Source organism: Arachis duranensis, chromosome 9, assembly GCF_000817695.3.
Source record: "Arachis duranensis cultivar V14167 chromosome 9, aradu.V14167.gnm2.J7QH, whole genome shotgun sequence".
In the NCBI taxonomy this organism is placed as follows: Eukaryota; Viridiplantae; Streptophyta; class Magnoliopsida; order Fabales; family Fabaceae; genus Arachis; species Arachis duranensis.
Window position 1 is genome coordinate 31,669,649 of NC_029780.3, and position 19,056 is coordinate 31,688,704.

At 39.2% G+C, this 19,056-nt stretch overlaps 1 non-coding gene across 1 annotated transcript; it reads right to left on the reverse strand.

Annotated features, from left to right (window-relative positions):
• Nucleotides 1-12,473: 12,473 nt before the first annotated feature.
• LOC127741791 (small nucleolar RNA R71) lies at nt 12,474-12,581 on the reverse strand. Its single transcript, XR_008002996.1, has one exon. It is a non-coding gene; the product is annotated as a small nucleolar RNA R71 (small nucleolar RNA).
• Nucleotides 12,582-19,056: the final 6,475 nt, after the last annotated feature.

Here is a 19,056-nt window from a genome sequence, read left to right on the forward strand (position 1 = left end):
CTTTCAAAATTAGCCAGCACCAAATCGGGGAGCAATAACAGAAGCCTCATCTAGGAGGTACTACAGAATCCGTCAATAGCGGAGGAAGAAAGAATCCTCGCCATAATAGGTCGGGATCAAGGATGGATGACCCCCATAATAAACTACCTCAAAACAGAAGAACTCCCTACGGATGAAAGGGAGGCAAAGAGGTTGAAAAGGGAGGCACAGTACTACACCATCATAAACAACACACTGTACAAAAGAGGGATATCGACACCTCTACTAAAATGCGTACCAACTTCCAACACAAAGGAAGTCTTGGAGGAAGTACATAGCGGCATTTGTGGTAATCATCTCGGAGCGCAAGCTCTCACCAAAAAGATACTCCGGGCGGGATTCTATTGGCCAACTCTACAAAAGGAGGCTACAGAATTTGTAAAGACATGTCCACCATGCCAGAAGCATGCCAACTTTCACATCGCCCCACCAGAAAAGCTTATCAGCGTGACCTCACCTTGGCCATTTGCGAAATGGGGACTCGACCTTCTCGGACCCTTCCCACAGGGATCGAGACAAGTAAAATTCCTCATAGTAGGAGTAGACTATTTCACAAAATGGATCGAGGCCGAACCCCTGGCCAACGCCACCGCTCAAAGAAGTCGAAAATTCCTATATAGGAATATATTGGCCGGATTAAAGCGGAGGCTACAAGAAGCAAAGGGAGCTTGGGCCGAGGAACTTCCACAAGTCCTATGGGCATATCGAACAACCCCTCATTCCACTACAAACGAATCACCATTCCGACTAGCATACGATGCGGAGGCAATGATTCCAATAGAAATCGAAGAAGGATCTCCCCGAGTAGTCCACTACAATGAACAAGCAAACTCCCAACTTCAGAGAGAAGAGCTCGACTTGTTACCCGAAATCCAAGAAAGAGCTCGGATCAGGGAGGAAGCCCTAAAGCGACGAATGGCTTCCAGATATAATCAAAAGGTAGTGCCGAGAAGTTTTGCAGAGAATGATCTCATCTTAATCAGAAATGACATTGGAACAACACGACCCGGAGAAGGAAAGCTGGCAGCAAACTGGAAAGGACCCTACCGAGTCATTGAAGTACTGGGGAAGGGCTACTACAGACTGTCCGAGCTTGATGGACGAGAGTTTCCTCGATCATGGCATGCCTGCAACCTAAGAAGGTACTATAGTTAGAATAAGGTAAAGAGATCTCACTAAATGGATGCGCTCTTTTTCCTGAAAAGGTTTTTTAATGAGGCACCATAGCGAGACCTAGAATCACACCCGACTTAAAGGGACAACAAAACTCCCACATGTATATATTTGCATTTTTTCCTTTGAATAAAGATTATTTAGATATTCTACAAGATTCCAAGACGCATTAAATCTGAAGTATTCATCGTCCAATTATAAAGCAACAGGTCGGCAGAAAGTGAAAAATAAATTCACTGCACGACCACGATAAAGACAAATCGTCCAATAAAGGTGAAAACGTGATTCACCCAAAAGACGATCTAAAGACGCCAACCATTTTCTACGAATCGGCAAAGATGAACACAAAATAATGTAAGAAGTTATCAAAAGCAATCCAAAAAAAAGAACCTGACGAGGTCTTACGGATAGCTAATATAATAACTTAAAAGACTGGCCGACGTTCAGAAATCGGACCAAGTCAACCCAAGTTATAAGTAAACCCTGGAAAGAGGTCTGGCCAACCCTATTAAAGAGGATTACTTTAACTTAGAAAGGGCCTGATATAACAAAGTCAGCCCAAAATTAAAAAGTTATACAAGTAGTCCCTGAAAGAGATTTGACAAAAGATCCAAGAAAGAGGACTACAAAAAATAACTTAAAGGAGACCGATATAACCAAGTCAGACTCCTACCATCAAAAAAGTAGTCCCTGAAAGAGATCTGACAAAAGATCCAAGAAAGAGGACTACGAAAAATAACTTAAAAGGAGACCGATATAACCAAGTCGGACTCCTACCATTAAAAAGTTATCAAAGTAATCCCTGGAAGAGACCTGACAAAGGTCCAAAAAAGAGGACTACAGAGATAACTTAAAAGGAGACCGATATAAGGAAGTCGGACTCCTGTTACTGAAAAGTCATACAAGTCCAAAAATACCTACAAAAACAAGAAAACAAGTCGGATCCACACGAATACAAAAAATCCAAGCTACAAACGATAAAGCACGGGGCAATCCAAAAGGTCAAAACTGCAAGATCCAACATTCTCAGAAAAAAGAAGGAAAAACCTTGATATGATCTATAAAAGTTTTAAAGCCTCGAACGCCATCAAAAGAGGATAAACGAGCTACTTTTTGTTTTTTAAATAAGGTTGCCAGACAAAACAACCAGAAAAACGTCAGCAAAGAAATAAAAAGTTTTAAGAGCCCACAAGCCGGGCCAACTAAACATAAGAACCCAGAAAAAAGATTAGCAAGCATCAGGAGCATCTTTGGCAGTATCAAGACAGGGAGAAGGATGACGAGTCTGAATAGGCACGGCATCTATGGCTCCATCCTCCCGGTTCAGAACTTGGCAATCCGAATCAGGTACAACCGGAGGAGCAGAGGTAGTCGACACTTTGGCAGAGGACACAGGAGGAGGATCAGCATCATCATCACTCTCGTCATCAGGGACAATCTTACCATCTCTGACAACATTGTATAAACTGAAAAGGGTGAGATCGGCATCGGGAGCAATGACACGAACTTGCTCCTTCAGGTTCTCGTAAGCAGCAGTCACACTGCTGACAAGATGACCTTGGAGCTCAGAATAATCCTCCCGAGCACTGTCCAACTCCCCCCTCAGACGCATCACCTCCCGATAGGTTGTAACATAACTATCTTTATGCATCAGGGCTGTGTCCTCGGCTAACCTCAAAGAAGCTGCCAATGAAAGGGAACTCGCCTTCTCATTCTCTAGATCATTCTCTAACTTGGTCACCTTTAATTTGAGCTCCTCCTTTAGCCCCTTCATCTGGTCAAACTCTTCTTCACTTCCTCCATAAATGCCTTGGGGGCATGAAGGGGGAGACTTTGAGCATTCCGGTGTATAGCGGCCGCCATAAACGCCATTTGCACGTGATTCCGGGCCAGGAATTCCAAATGATGGAGGATGGACACATCATCCATCGAAAGGGTACCATAGGGCCCAATTTGTTGGTCTATGAACTCGATGGCATTGAAGTCAGGGGCATTAAGGTTGAAGGGCTCAACCGTCTTTTGCTTTTTACTTGGAGGGGCAGCAGATGGAATGGCAGAAGCAGGATGAGGATCCACCAAGCGAACCCGAGGTGTCGGAATCGCTTTCTTCACTATAAGGGAACTCGGCACCGATGGCTTGTCGCGCACTTGGGAGGACCCCTCCCCAGCCGCCTTGGCGGCAAAATTCCTGGCAGCAGTCGCCTTCTGCGCCCTCTTGAAAGCTTTCATGGATTTGCTATTCTTCATTGCCTCTGCAAATAAAACAAAAGTCAAGCCACAAATCAGACAAGCCGAAAATACAGCTACAAGTAAACATAAACAGATAGCAAAGAAAACACGAGATACCCAGTTCAGTTTGAAGAAGAGAAGGATTGGTTAGAAATTTCTTTGTATCAAGATGGGGAGGCTGACCCCAGCGCTCTTCCAAAACAGTCACAAAGGCCCGCTCAGCCTCATCCAACATGTCCCAAGAATACCTGGAGACCCTCACATCTTTTTGCCATTCTAGGGGAAAGGCAGGCTCATCATTTTCATCCAGAAAAAAGGGCCGAGCTCCTTCAACAGCTCGGACCTTGAAAAATAGTTTTTAAAATCACGAAAGGACTTGTCAAACATGGAAAAGACCTTCTTTCCTTGGGTGGAGCGAAAGGAGACCCAAGCTGCTTTCTTTTTTACCACTCCGGGTTTAGTCAAAACAAACAGATAAAAAGAGAGATTGGAAGCAGGGATACCAAAACCATTGCACAGCAATTGAAAAATCTTTATAAAACCCTAGGAATTAGGGTGAAGTTGAGAGGGAGCAATATTACAAGACCATAACAGGTCGGTTTCAAATGGAGTAAAAGGAAGGGCAATACCCAGCGGACCAAAGAAAAAGTCATAAACATAAAAAAAAGGGCGACCATCAACAACCCGAGTTGAAAAACAGACTCTTTCGTCAGAAGAAGGAGGGACAAGTTCATAGTTCTTCTCATCACCAGAATTGCTACAGACACTATGAAACTGTCTAAGCTGAGCACAAAACTCAGAATCAGCCAGCGAGACTCACAGGAGAACCATGGAGTCCACCCAATCGGCCATACCCGCAGGAACCTGGGAAGGCATCTCTACAACGTTATTTCGGGAAGACATGAGGTCAACTAAATCCTACAAAAGAAAAGAAGAGTGGATTACTTAAAAACATCCCGGACATGGGTCAAAACATCTCAAACGGACGGATTAACCAAAAAAGGGAAAAACCCCAAGACTCAAGAGAAGAAGTCTTGGAGCATCCCTTGGAGGCAGTAAACAAAGAAGGGTCCTCAAAATCGTTTCTACAATCTACATCTCGGCACTCATCAGAATAAAGTTCAGAAAAGAAAGCAAAAGAAGAGAAAAACGCAAAAAAATCCACCCTTCTACAGTTTATCAGGAAAAGCAAATGCTCCTACAGTTTACCAACACTACTGCTACAGTTTATCAGAACACCAAAAAGGCCAAATGGAAAAACGGCAAAGGCACAAACTTTTCAAAATCAAGCAAAAACCATCAAGCCAAGGCACAAACAGAAACGGCGGTAAACATGCAAAAGAAAAAGATCCAAGCAGCAAAAGGTACACACCAAAAACAAAGAAAATTCCGGAGCATGCAACAAAGTCAAGCACGATAAAAACAGAAAAATCCAAAACTTTCTCCAAAAAGAAGATCAAGGGGAAAACTTCGTCGCAAAAAGCCAAAAACAAAATGCAAAATGAGACTAACGTGGAAACAAAAGAAGCTTCGAGGAAGAGTGGAAGCGCAGGGATAAAGGTTGCCCGGAAGAACGCCAAGCGACGCCACAAACACAAAGAAAAGTAGAGAAGCAAGCGAAAGACAAAGAGCAGATGAAAGAAACAGAAAAACGAGAGAGTAAAGGGAGGAGTTACGGAGAGGAAGTGAAGAAGAGAAACCATTTTTTGATTAAAGATATTCAAAATAAAAGCCATGAGAGAATGGGGCAATTAATGCCAATTAAATGCGGATGTTAAAAACCGCTTGAGTTCGACTTCACTAAAGAAAGGACCGAAGTCAAAGACTCGGCCTCGAAAAAGAAGACCGAGCTCAAGCAGGGGCACTGTTCATACCCTGGATCAAGCTGTCCGACCCGGGATATTCTACAGACAAAGCGACCGACCTCTTCAGGTCAGGACAACCCGACCTCTTCTCAAAGAGCTCGGACAAGTCACAGGAAAGCCCAAACAAAGGGCCCAAATAGAGGAACACGTCCCAAATCCAAGGGCCGCCCAAGCCCGTAGAGATAAAGGTGGTTCCCTTAAAAGATGACCTCATTAAGAGATAAGATAAAGATAAGATAACTAACTTATCTTATCCACAGGAGGCCACATCTCACCATTATAAATACACTGGAGCACCCAGGTATAACTCATACTCTGATTCTACTCAATACCTGCTCAATACCCTTGCTAACTTAAGCATCGGAGTCCCTTGCAGGTACCCCCCACCCTCTGGGGACGAAGAATCAGCACCACCACCAAGACACGCCAGCTCCGGCCGCCGTACACCTGCCGGACACGTCAGCTCCGACCAACACAGAAGATCTCATCCGAAGATCGACCTACAGTTTCAGGTAACCCTCGGAACAGTCGTGTTCTGGATAATGTCGGATGCGTCCTCTTTGGTAAAAGTAATTGTGGGGATGTCGGCTGTTTCCTCTCTTCCCTCAACATGATATACTTCTTTAAGATATCTTTTGCGAGATGATTTGGAGATCCCGCCTCCCGCAAATCCTCTGTGTATCATGTGGACGTGTCTCTCGGGTGTACGGGGTGGTCATTCTGCCTGTCTGACATCTTCATCCTTTCTTTTTTTCTGGGATCGTTTGCTGATGAGTGGATAATTTATATACTTTTTGGCATTATTCTTAGGTAGTTTTTAATATGTTTTAATTGATTTTTACTGTATTTTTATTATTTTTTATGCAAAATTCACATTTCCGGACTTTACTATGAGTTTGTGTGTTTTTCTGTAATTTTAGGTATTTTCTGGCTGAAATTGAGGGACCTGAGCAAAAATCTGATTCAGAGGCTGAAAAAGGATTGCAGATGCTGTTGGATTCTGACCTCTCTGCACTCGAAATATAATTGTTGGAGCTACAGAAATCCAAATGATGCACTCTCAATTGCGTTGGAAAGTAGACATCAAGGGCTTTCCAGCAATAAATAATAGTCCATACTTTGCCCGAGTTTAGATGACGCAAACTGGCGTTTAACGCCAGCTTTTTGCCTTATTATGGTGTTAAACGCCAGAAACAGGTTACAAGCTAGAGTTAAATGCCAGAAACAGGTTACAACCTAGTGTTTAACTCCAGAAATAGCCTATGTACGTGAAAGTTTCAATGCTCAGCCCAAACACACACCAAGTGGGTCCCGGAAGTGGATTTCTGCACTATCTATCTTAGTCTACTCATTTTCTGTAAACCTAGGTTACTAGTTGAGTATAAAAACTACTTTTAGAGATTTATTTTGTAGCTCATGAAATTTTACATCTAAATTTATATCTTTAATGACATGAGTCTCTAAACCCCATGGTTGGGGGTGAGGAGCTCTACGATGAATTAATGCAATTATTTTTGTTTTCTATTCAATCACGCTTGTTTCTATTCTAAGATGTTCATTCGTACTTCAACATGATGAATGTGATGATCCGTGACACTCATCACCATTCTCAACCTATGAACGCGTGCCTGACAACTACTTCTGTTCTACCTTAGATTGAATGGATTTCTCTTGGGTTCCTGGATCACGAGTTTGATTGCCTCTCCTGACAACATAGCATTCAAATCCGTGAGATCAGAGTCTTTGTGGTATAAGCTAGAATCAATTGGCAGCATTCCTGAGATCCGGAAAGTCTAAACCTTGTCTGTGGTATTCCGAGTAGGATCCGGGAAGGGATGACTGTGACAAGCTTCAAACTCATGAATGCTGGGCGTGGTGACAGACGCAAAAGGATCAATGGATCCTATTCCAACATTAGTGAGAACCAACATATGATTAGCCATGTACATGGACCCTTTTCACTGAGAGGACGACTGGTAGCCATTGACAACGGTGATCCACCAACATACAGCTTGCCATGGAAGGAGACCTGCGTGCGTGAAGAAGAAGACAGTAGGAAAGCAGAAATTCAAAGGACAGAGCATCTCCAAAACTCCAACCCATTCTCCATTACTGCATAACAAGTATTCATTTCATGCTCTTTCACTTTTCGCAATTAAAACTAAGAACCACTATTGATATCCTGACTAAGAATAATAAGATAACCATAGCTTGCTTCAAGCCGGCAATCTCCGTGGGATCGACCCTTACTCACGTAAGGTATTACTTGGACGACCCAGTACAATTGATGGTTAGTTGTGCGGAATTACATAGTGTGAGTGTAACTTTCGTGCACTGAAGTTTTTGTCATCTAAAAATTAGTTTTTATTTGTTCAATTTTTGCTTTTGTTGAATGTGTCTATTTTCTTGGGAATAGTTGCCCATTTGAGTCTTCCTTTCTAAAATCTTTTTAAAAATAATTTCTCTTTGATTAAATCTTGTGCCAAATTTTAAGTTTGGTGTTCTCTTGTTAATTTTTCTTTAGTTTTCGAAAATTTTATTTTGGTTTTCTAAAAATTTTATGTTTGGTGTTCTTTCTTTTGTTCTTGTTGTTCTTGTGAGTCTTCAAGGTGTTCTTGAGTCTTCTTTGTGTTTTGATCTTAAAATTTTTAAGTTTGGTGTGCCTTGGTGTTTTCCCTCCAAAATTTTCGAAAACAAGGAGCATTGGATCTAAAAATTTTAAGTCTTGTGTCTTTTGTGTGTTTTTCTCTTTCATAATAAAATTTAAAAATAAAAAATATCTTTTCCTTTAATTTCTCATAATTTTCGAATCCCTTGAGTTGACTTGGTCAAAATTTTTCAAATCATATCCTTTTAAGATTTTAAAAAAATCATATCTTTTTCAAAAACATCCTAACGACTTTCTCTCTCCTCACTTTTTTGAAAATCCTCATAAAATATTTTCAAATCTTTTTTATTTAATTTAGTTATTTTATTTTATTTTATTTTTTTGAAAAAAAATTAAATAAATATAATAAAATAAATCCACATCATCTCCCATTCTCCATCATGGACCTAAGTGGAAATGAACAGTCCATAAGGACTCTGGGGTTATATGCTAACCCCACTACTACTTCATATGGGAGTAGTATCTCTATACCCTCTATCAGAGTCAATAGTTTTGAGTTAAATCCTCAGCTCATTATCATGGTGTAGTAAAATTGCCAGTATTCCAGTCTTTCATAGGAAGAACTTATTGAGTTTCTGGCACAGTTCTTACAAATTACTGACACAGTACATGATAAGAAAGTAGATCAGGATGTCTACAGATTATTACTATTTCCATTTGCTGTAAAAGACCAAGCTAAGAGGTGGTTAAATAACCAACCTAAAGCTAGCATAAGAACATGGAAATAATTGTCAGACAAATTCCTGCATCAATATTTCCCTCCTAAGAGGATGACACAGCTAAGGCTGGACATCTGATGAGCAGATAATTTATACACTTTTTGGCATTGCTTTTATATAGTTTTTAGTATGATTTAGTTAGTTTTTAGTATATTTTTATTAGTTTTTATGAAAAATTCACATTCTTGGACTTACTATGAGTTTATGTATTTTTCTGTGTTTTCAGGTATTTTCTGGCTGAAATTGAGGGACCTGGGCAAAAATCTAATTCAGAGGCTGACAAAGGACTACAGATGCTGTTGGATTCTGACCTCTCTGCACTTGAAGTGGATTTTCTGGAGCTATAGAACTCCAAATGGCGCGCTCTCAATTGCGTTGGAAATTAGACATCTAGGACTTTCCAGCAACATATAATAGTCCATACTTTGCGCCAGTTTGATGACGTAAAATGGCGTCAAAATGCTAGCTCTCTGCCTTTTTCTAGCGTCAAAACGCCAGAACTGGCATAAAAGTTGGAGTTAAACGCCCAAACTGGCATCAAAGCTGGTGTTTAACTCCAAGGAAGACCTCTACACGTGAAAGCTTCAATGCTCAGCCCAAGCACTCACCAAGTGGGCCCAGAAGTTGATTTCTGCATTATTTACCTATTTCTGTAAACCCTAATAGCTAGTTTCATTTTAAATAGAACTTTTTACTATTGTACTAGGGGTCTTTTTCCCCATTTTCGAATTCACATGTCATTTGGGGAGGCTGGCCATTCGGCCATGCCTAGACCTTGTTCTTATGTATTTTCAACGGTGGAGTTTCTACACACCATAGATTTAGGGTGTGGAGCTCTGCTGTTCCTCGAGTATTAATGCAATTACTACTGTTTTCTATTCAATTCATGCTTATTCTTATTCTAAGAAATTTGCTTGCACTTCAACCTGATGAATGTGATGATCCATGACACTCATCAATATTCTCAACCTATGAATGTGTGCCTGACAACCACTTCCGTTCTACCTTAGATCGAGCGTATATCTCTTAGCCTCTATTCCGAAAGATCGGAGTCTTCATGGTATAAGCTAGAATTATTGGCAGCCATTCCTGAGATCCAGAAAGACTAAACCTTGTTTGTGGTATTCCGAGTAGGATCTGGGAAGGGATGACTGTGACGAGCTTCAAACTCGCAAATGTTGGGCGTAGTGACAGACGAGAAAGGATAACTAGATTTTATTCCAACATGATCGAGAACCGACAGATGATTAGCCGTGCGGTGACAGCGCATTTGGACCATTTTCACTGAGAGGACAGGAAGTAGCCATTGACAACGGTGATGCCCTACATACAGCTTGCCATGGAAAGGAGTATGAAGGATTGGATGAAGGCAGTAGGAAAGCAGAGATTCAACAGGAACAAAGCATCTCTATGCACTTATTTGAAATTCTCACCAATGAATTACACAAGTATCTCTATCTTTACTTTATGTTTTATCTATCTTTTTAATTATTAAAACTCCATAACCATTTGAATCCGCCTGACTGAGATTTACAAGGTGACCATAGCTTGCTTCAAGCCGACAATCTCCGTGGGATCGACCCTTACTCACGTAAGGTTTATTACTTGGATGACCCAGTGCACTTACTGGTTAGTTGTGCGAAGTTGTGAAAAAGAGTTGAGATTACAATTGTGCGTACCAAGTTGTTGGCGCCATTGTGTATCACAATTTCGTGCACCAAGTTTTTGGCGCCATTGCCGGGGATTGTTCGAGTTTGGACAACTGACGGTTCATCTTGTTGCTCAGATTAGGTAATTTTCTTTTCAAAAAATTTTCAAAAATCTTTCAAAAATTTTTATTTGTTTTCGTTTTTCTAAAAAAATAATTTTTGAAAAAAAACCCAAAAAATTCATAAAATCATAAAAACTCAAAAATATTTCATGGTTCTTGTTTGAATTTAGGGCCAAATTTTAAGTTTGGTGTCAATTGCATGATTTTAATTGTCTTGCAATTTTTGAAACACATACATTGTGTTTTTGATGATCTTCAAGTCATTCTTGATGAATTACCTTGTTTGATCTTCATGATTTATTGATTTGCACTGCATGATGTTCTACATATGCATTCTTGCATTCATATGGCCCAAACATGAGAAAGTTCTAAGTTTGGTGTCCTCCATGTTTTCTTTTATTAAAAAAACTGAGTTCTTGATGTTCATCTTGATCTTCAAGATTGTTCTTGGTGTTCATCTTGACGTTCATTATGTTCTTGCATATATCTTGTGTTTTGATCCAAGAATTATATGTTTCGACTCATTTTGTTGTTTTTCAAAATTGAAAACATATCTTCTTGAACAAAGGATTTAGCAAAATGAAGATCTAAGAACATAAAGCAGAGGAATTACGAAGAAAAAGCTGGGCGTTCAAAATGCCCAATGAAGAAGGAAAACTGGCTGGGCATTTAAACGCCCAAATCATGCAGCAATTGGGCGTTAAACGCCCAAAACATGCAGCTTTTGGGCGTTTAACGCCAGGATGACACAAGGAGAGGAATTTTGTTTTCAAATAAAATCTTTTTCAAATCTTCATAATTTTTCAAAATCAAATATTTTTCAAATCAAATATTTTCAATCATATATTTTTCAAAATCATATCTTTTCAAACATATCTTTTTCAAAAATCAAATCTTTTCCTCATATTTTCAAAAAAAAATCTTGATTCAAAAATTTCAAGTTTGTTACTTTCTTGTTAAGAAAAGTTCAATATTTGAAATTTAGAATCATATATTTTAGTTTCTTGATAATCAAGTCATTATTTTTTTTTTAAATCAAATCTTTTTAATTTTTATCTTTTCAATTATATCTTTTAAATCATATCTTTTTCAAATCATATCTTTTAAAAAAATCCATGATTTCAAAATCTTTTTAACTTCTTATCTTTTTCAAAACCACCTAACCACTTTTTCACTTTCAATTTTTGAAAAACATTAACCTTTTTTCAAAATTCTTTTTTTATTTAACTAATTGTTTTGAATTTTAATTAAAATCTTCAAAAATTCTTCTCCCGCTCTCTTATCTTTTTCTATTTAAACACTAACATTCCTCCTCCATTGTCAATTCGAACTCCATCTCTCTCGTTGTGTTCGAATTCTTCTTCACTTACCTCATCCTTCTTTTCTTGTTTTCCTCTGACACCTTAAGGAATCTCTATACTGTAAAATAGAGGATTCCATATTTTCTTTATTTTCTTCTCTTTCATATGAGCAGGAACAAAGATAAAGGCATACTTGTTGAAGCTGATCCTGAACCTGAAAGGACTCTGAAGAGAAAGCTAAGAGCAGCTAAAGCACAAAACTCTGAAGAGGACCTCCCTGAAATTTTTGAAAAGGAAGCAGCAAAAGAAATAATTATGGCCGAACCAAACAACAACGCAAGGAAAATGCTTGGTGATTTTACTACACCAACTTCCAACTTTTATGGAAGAAGCATCTCAATCCCTGCCATAGGAGTAAATAATTTTGAGCTAAAGCCTCAATTAGTTTCTCTACTGCAATAGAACTGCAAGTTCCATTTACTTCCATCAGAAGACCCTTATCAATTTTTAACTGAGTTCTTGCAGATCTGTGATACTGTTAAGACCAATGGAGTTGATCCTAAATTCTACAAGCTTATGCTTTTCCCTTTTGCTATAAGAGACAGAGCTAGAACATGGTTAGACTCACAACCTAGAGATAGCCTGGACTCTTGGGATAAGCTGGTCACAGCTTTCTTAGCCAAGTTCTTTCCTCTTCAAAAGCTGAGCAAGCTTAGAGTGGATGTTCAGACCTTCAGACAAAAAGATGGTGAGTCCCTCTATGAAGCTTGGGAAAGATACAAGCAACTAACCAAAAAGTGTCCTTCTGACATGCTTTCAAAATGGACCACATTAGATATATTCTATGATGGTCTGTCTGAATTTTCCAAGATGTCATTGGACCACTCTGCAGTTGGATCCATTCACCTAAAGAAAATGCCTGCAGAAGCTCAGGAACTTATTAAAATGGTTGCAAATAACAGTTCATGTATACCTCTGATAGGAATCCTGTGAGTAATGGGACGCCTCAAAAGAGAGAAGTTCTTAAAATTGATGCTCTGAATGCCATATTAGCTCAGAACAAAACATTGACCCAAAAAGTCAATATGATCTCTCAGAGTCTGAATGGATTGCAAAATGCATCCAACAGTACTAAAGAAGTATCTTCTGAAGAAAAAGCTTATGTTCCTAAGAACCCTGCAATGGCAGAAGTGAATTACATGGGTGAAGCCTTTGGCAACACCTATAATCCTTTATGGAAAAATCATCCAAATTTTTCATGGAAGGATCAACAGAAGCAAGGGTTTAATAATAACAATGGTGGAAGAAACAGGTTTAGCAATAGCAAACCTTTCCCATCATCACCTCAGCAACAGACAGAGCATTCTGAGCAGAATCCTTCTAGCTTAGCAAACATAGTCTCTGATCTATCTAAGGCCACTCTTAGTTTCATTACTGAAATAATATCCTCCATTGGAAATTTAGAGGCACAAGTGGGCCAGCTGAGTAAAAGGATTACTAAAACTCCTCCTAGCACTCTCCCAAGCAATACAGAAGAGAATCCCAAGGGAGAGTGCAAGGCTATTATTATAATCAACATGGCCGAAACCTTAGAGGAGGAGGAGGACGTGAATCCTAATGAGGAAAACCTCTGGGAACGTCCAGTGGCTAGTAAGGAATACCCTAATGAGGAACCAAAGGAATCTAAGGCTTATACAGAGACCATAGAGATTCTCTTGGACCTCCTTTTACCATTCATGAGCTCTGATGACTATTCATCTTCTGAAGAGGATGAAGACATTATTGAGGGGCAAGTTGCCCAATATTTAGGAGCAATCATGAAACTGAATGCCATGCTGTTTGGTAATTAGACTTGGGAGGAAGAGCCTCCCTTGCTCACCAATGAACTGAATACATTGGTTCAGCAAAATTTACCTTAAAAGAAACAGGATCCTGGTAAATTCTTAATATCCTGCACCATAGGCACCATGACCTTTGAAAAAGCTCTGTGTGACCTGGGGTTAGGAATAAACATGATGCCACTCTCTGTGATGGAGAAACTGGAACTCTATGAGGTACAGGCTGTCAAATTCTCATTGGAGTGGCAGATAAATCTATGAAAAAAGCTTATGGACTAGTAGAGGACGTGCTAGTGAAGGTTGAAGGCCTTTACTTCCCTACTGATTTCATAATCCTAGACACTAGGAGGGATGAGGATGAATCCATCATCCTTGGAAGACCCTTCCTAGCCACAACAAGAGCTATAATTGATGTTGACAGAGGAGAGTTGATCCTTCATGTGAATGAAGAATGCCTTGTAGTAAAGACTCAAGGTTCTCCATCTGTAACCATGGAGAGTAAGAATGAAGAGCTTCTCGCAATACAGAGTCAAACAGAGCCCCCACATTCAAACTTTAAGTTTGGTATTGGGAGGCCACAGCCAAACGCTAAGCTTGGTGTTGAGAGATATCAACCATACTCTGATCATATGTGAGGCTCCATGAAAGCTCACTGTCAAGCTATTGACATTAAAGAAGCGCTTATTGGGAGGCAACCCAATTTTATTCTAATTTTATCTATATTATTTTGTTTTCTTTTAGGTTGATGATCATGTGAAGTCACAAAGACAATTACAAAAATAAAGAAAAAATTCAAAAATAGCATTAAAAATAGCACACACTGGAGGAAGGACTTACTGGCGTTTAAACGCCAGTAAGGGTAGCAAAACGGGCGTTTATACGCCCAATCTGGCACCTTTCTGGGCATTTAAACGCTAGAATAGGACACCAGACTGGCATTTAAACGCCAGAACAGGGCAACAAACTGGCGTTTAGATGCTAGAACAGGAAGGAAGGCTGGCGTTTAAACGCCAAAATAGGGCAGCAGACTGGCATTTAAACGCCATAATTACACTCTAAGGCATTTTGAACGCCCAATTAGAGCAGGGAAGCGAATTCCTTGACCCTTCAGGATCTGTGGACCCCACAGGATCCCCACCAACCTCAACTCACTCTCTCTCCTCTTCACACCTTTCTACAACACTCTTCCCCAAATACCCTTAACCAATCACTTACTTAACTCTTCCCCAAAAACCCCCATCCATCTTCAAAATTCAAAACCATCTCCCTCCCAAACCCACCCAAACCATTCGGCCACTCTCCCTATAAATACCCCCCTACACACCTTCATTTTCACACATCACAAACACCTTCTTCCCCTCTTGGCCGAACCCTATACACCCTTCATCTCCACTATTTTCTTCTTCTTCTACATCTTTCCTTCTTCTTTTGCTCGAGGACGAGCAAATATTTTAAGTTTGTGTGGTAAAAGTATTACTTTTTGTTTTTCCATAACCATTCATGGCACCTAAGGCCAGAGAAACCTCTAGAAAGAGGAAAGGGAAGGCAACTGCCTCCACACAATTATTGGGAGCAACTCAACACTTCTTTGAAAAGCTTGAGTTATAACATGGACCAATTAAGGGTGGAACACCAAGAGCACTCCATCATTCTCCATGAGATTAGAGAAGATCAAAGAGCTATGAGGGAGGAGCAACAAAGGCAAGGAAGAGACATAGAGGATCTCAAGAGTACCATTGGTTCTTCAAGAGGAGGAAGACACCACCCTCACTAAGGTGTACTCATTCCTTAATCTCCTTGTCTATTTATTTTCTATTTTCGGCTTTATGCTGTATGTTCTATCTATGTTTGTATCTTCACTACATGATCATTAGTGTCTAGTGTCTATGCCTTAAAGCTATGAATAACTCCATGAATCCTTTACCTCTCTTAAATGAAAAATGTGCTTAATTACAAAAGAACAAGAAGTACTTGGATTTCAAATTTTATCTTGAAACTAGTTTAATCATTTTGATGTGGTGGCAATACTTTTTGTTCTTTGAATGAATGCTTGAACAGTGCATATTTTTTATCTTATTATTTATGAATGTTAAAGTTGTTGTCTCTTGAAAGAATGATGAACAAAGAGAAATGTTATTGATAATCTGAAAAATCATGAAATTGATTCTTGAAGCAAGAAAAAGCAGTGAAAAATGGCGAAAAAAAGAGAAAGAAAGAAAAAGAAAAGCAAGGAGAAAAAGCCAATAGCCCTTTAAAGCAAAAGGCAAGGGTAAAAAGGATCCAAGGCTTTGAGCATTAATGGATAGGAGGGCCCAAGGAAATAAAATTCAGGCCTAAACGGCTAAATCAAGCTGTCCCTAACCATGTGCTTGTGGCATGCAGGTCCAAGCGAAAAGCTTGAGACTGAGTGGTTAAAGTCATGATCCAAAGCAAAAGAGTGTGCTTTAGAACTCTAGACACCTCTAATTGGGGACTTTAGCAAAGCTGAGTCACAATCTAAAAAGGTTCACCCAGTTATGTGTCTGTGGCATTTATGTATCCGGTGGTAATACTAGAAAACAAAGTGCTTAGGGTCACGGCCAAGACTTATAAAGTAGCTGTGTTCAAAAATCAACGTACTGAACTAGGAGAATCAATAACACTATCTAAAATTCTAAGTTCCTATAGATGCCAATCATTCTGAATTTCAAAGGAAAAAGTGGGATGCCAAAACTGTTCAGAAGCAAAAAGCTACAAGCCCCGCTCATCTAATTAGAACAAAGTTTCATTGATACTGTGGGATTCATTGTATATTCTTTTCTTTTATCCTTTTTTGTTTTCAGTTGCTTGGGGACAAGCAATAATCTACGTTTGGTGTTGTGATGAGCGGATAATTTATACGCTTTTTGGCATTGTTTTTATATAGTTTTTAGTATGATTTAGTTAGTTTTTAGTATATTTTTATTAGTTTTTAAGCAAAATTCACATTCCTGGACTTTACTATGAGTTTATGTGTTTTTCTATGATTTCAAGTATTTTTTGGCTGAAATTGAGGGACCTGAGCAAAAATCTGATTCAGAGGCTGAAAAAGGACTACAGATGTTGTTGGATTTTGACCTCTCTATACTCGAAATGGATTTTCTAGAGCTACAGAACTTCAAATGGCGCGCTCTCAATTGCGTTGAAAATTAGACATCCAGGGCTTTCCAGCAATATATAATAGTCTATACTTTGCATGAGTTTTGATGACGTAAAATGGCGTCAAAACGCTAGCTCTCTACCTTTTTCTGGCGTCAAAACGCCAGAACTGGCATAAAAGTTGGAGTTAAACGCCCAAACTGGCATCAAAGCTGGTGTTTAACTCCAAGGAAGACCTCTACACGTGAAAGCTTCAATGCTCAGCCCAAGCACACACCAAGTGGGCCCGGAAGTGGATTTCTGCATCATTTACCTATTTCTGTAAACCCTAGTAGCTAGTTTCATTATAAATAGAACTTTTTACAGAAATAGGTAAATGATGCAGAAATCCACTTCTGGGCCCACTTGGTGTGTGCTTGGGCTGAGCATTGAAGCTTTCACGTGTAAAGATCTTCCTTGGAGTTAAACGCCAGTTTGTAACTTGTTTCTGGCATTTGACTCTACCTTGCAACTTGTTTCTGGCGTTTAACGCTAGAATAGGGCAGAAAGCTGGCGTTGAACGCCAGTTTGTGTCATCTAAACTAGGACAAAGTATGAACTATTATATGTTGCTGGAAAGCCCTGGTTTTTTACTTTCCAACGCAATTGAGAGCGCGCCATTTGAACTCCTGTAGCTCCAAAAAATCCATTTCTATTAAAGGGAGGTCAGAATCCAACAACATCAGCGGTCCTTTGTCAGCCCCTGAATCAGATATTTGCTCAGGTCCGTCAATTTCAGCCAAAAAATACCTAAAATCACAGAAAAACATACAAAAAACTAACTAAATCATACTAAAAACTATGTAAAAACAATGCTAAAAAGCGTATAAATTATCCGCTCATCACAACACCAAACTTAAAATTTCTTGTCCCCAAGCAACTGAAAACAAAATAGGATAAAAAGAAGAGAATATAAAATGAATCTCACAATATCAATGAAACTTAGTCCCAATTAGATGAGCGGGGCTAGTAGCTTTTTGCTTCTGAACAGTTTTGGCATCTCACTTTATCCTTTAAAATTCAGAATGATTGGCATATATAGGAACTAAGAGTTTCAGATAGTGCTATTGATTCTCCTAGTTTAGTATGTTAATTCTTGAACACAGCTACTTTATGAGTCTTGGCCGTGGCCCTAAGCACTTTGTTTTCCAGTATTAACACCGGATACATAAATGCTGCAGACACATAACTGGGTGAACCTTTTCAAATTGTGACTCAACTTTGCTAAAGTCCCCAGTTAGAGGTGTCCAGAGTTCTTAAGCACACTCTTTTTGCTTTGGATCACGACTGCTTTTTACCCTTGCCTTTTGGTTTAAAGGGATATTGGCTTTTTCTGCTTGCTTTTTCTTTTTCTTTCTTTCTTTCTCTTTTTTTTCGCCATTCTTTTTTTTCACTGCTTTTTCTTGCTTCAAGAATCAATTTCATGATTTTTCAGATTATCAATAATATTTCTCTTTGTTCATCTTTCTTTCAAGAGCCAACAATTTTAACATTCATAAACTTCACTATAAAAAATATGCACTATTCAAGCATTCATTCAGAAAACAAAAAGTATTGCCACCACATCAAAATAATTAAACTAATTTCAAGATAAAATTTGTAATCCAAGTACTTCTTGTTCTTTTGTAATTAAGCACATTTTTCATTTAAGAGAGGTGAATAATTCATGAAATTATTCATAGCTTTAAGACATAGACACTAGACACTAATGATTATGTAATGAAGGCAGAAACATAGATAGCACATAAAGCATAAAAATAAAAAAATAGAAAAAATAAGAACAAGAAAATTAAAGAACGGGTCCACCTTAGTGATGGCGGCTAGTTCTTCCTCTTGAAGATCCTATAGAGTGCTTGAGCTCCTTTATATCTCTTCCTTGCCTTTGTTGCTCCATCCTTAGTGCTTTTGGTGCTCCTATCCTTAGTTGCTCCCAATAGTTGTGTGGAGGAAAATGCATCCCTTGAGGCATCTCAGGGATTTCTTGATGAGGAATTTCCTTATGCTCTTGTTGAGGTCCATGAGTGGGCTCTCTTGTTTGCTGTCAAATGCTCTACTACTGAGCTATGGATCCTTAAGATGAATCTCTCCATCTCCCATGACTCGGAGGTGGAAGCTTTTGTCTTTCCTTTCCTCTTTCTAGAGGTTTCTCCGGCCTTAGGTGCCATAAATGATTATGGAAAAATAAAAAGTGATGCTTTTACCATACCAAACTTAAAAGGTTTGCTCGTCCTCGAGCAAAAGAAGAAAGAAAGCAGGGAAAGAAGAAGAAAATAGAGGAGATGGAGGGAGATAGAGAG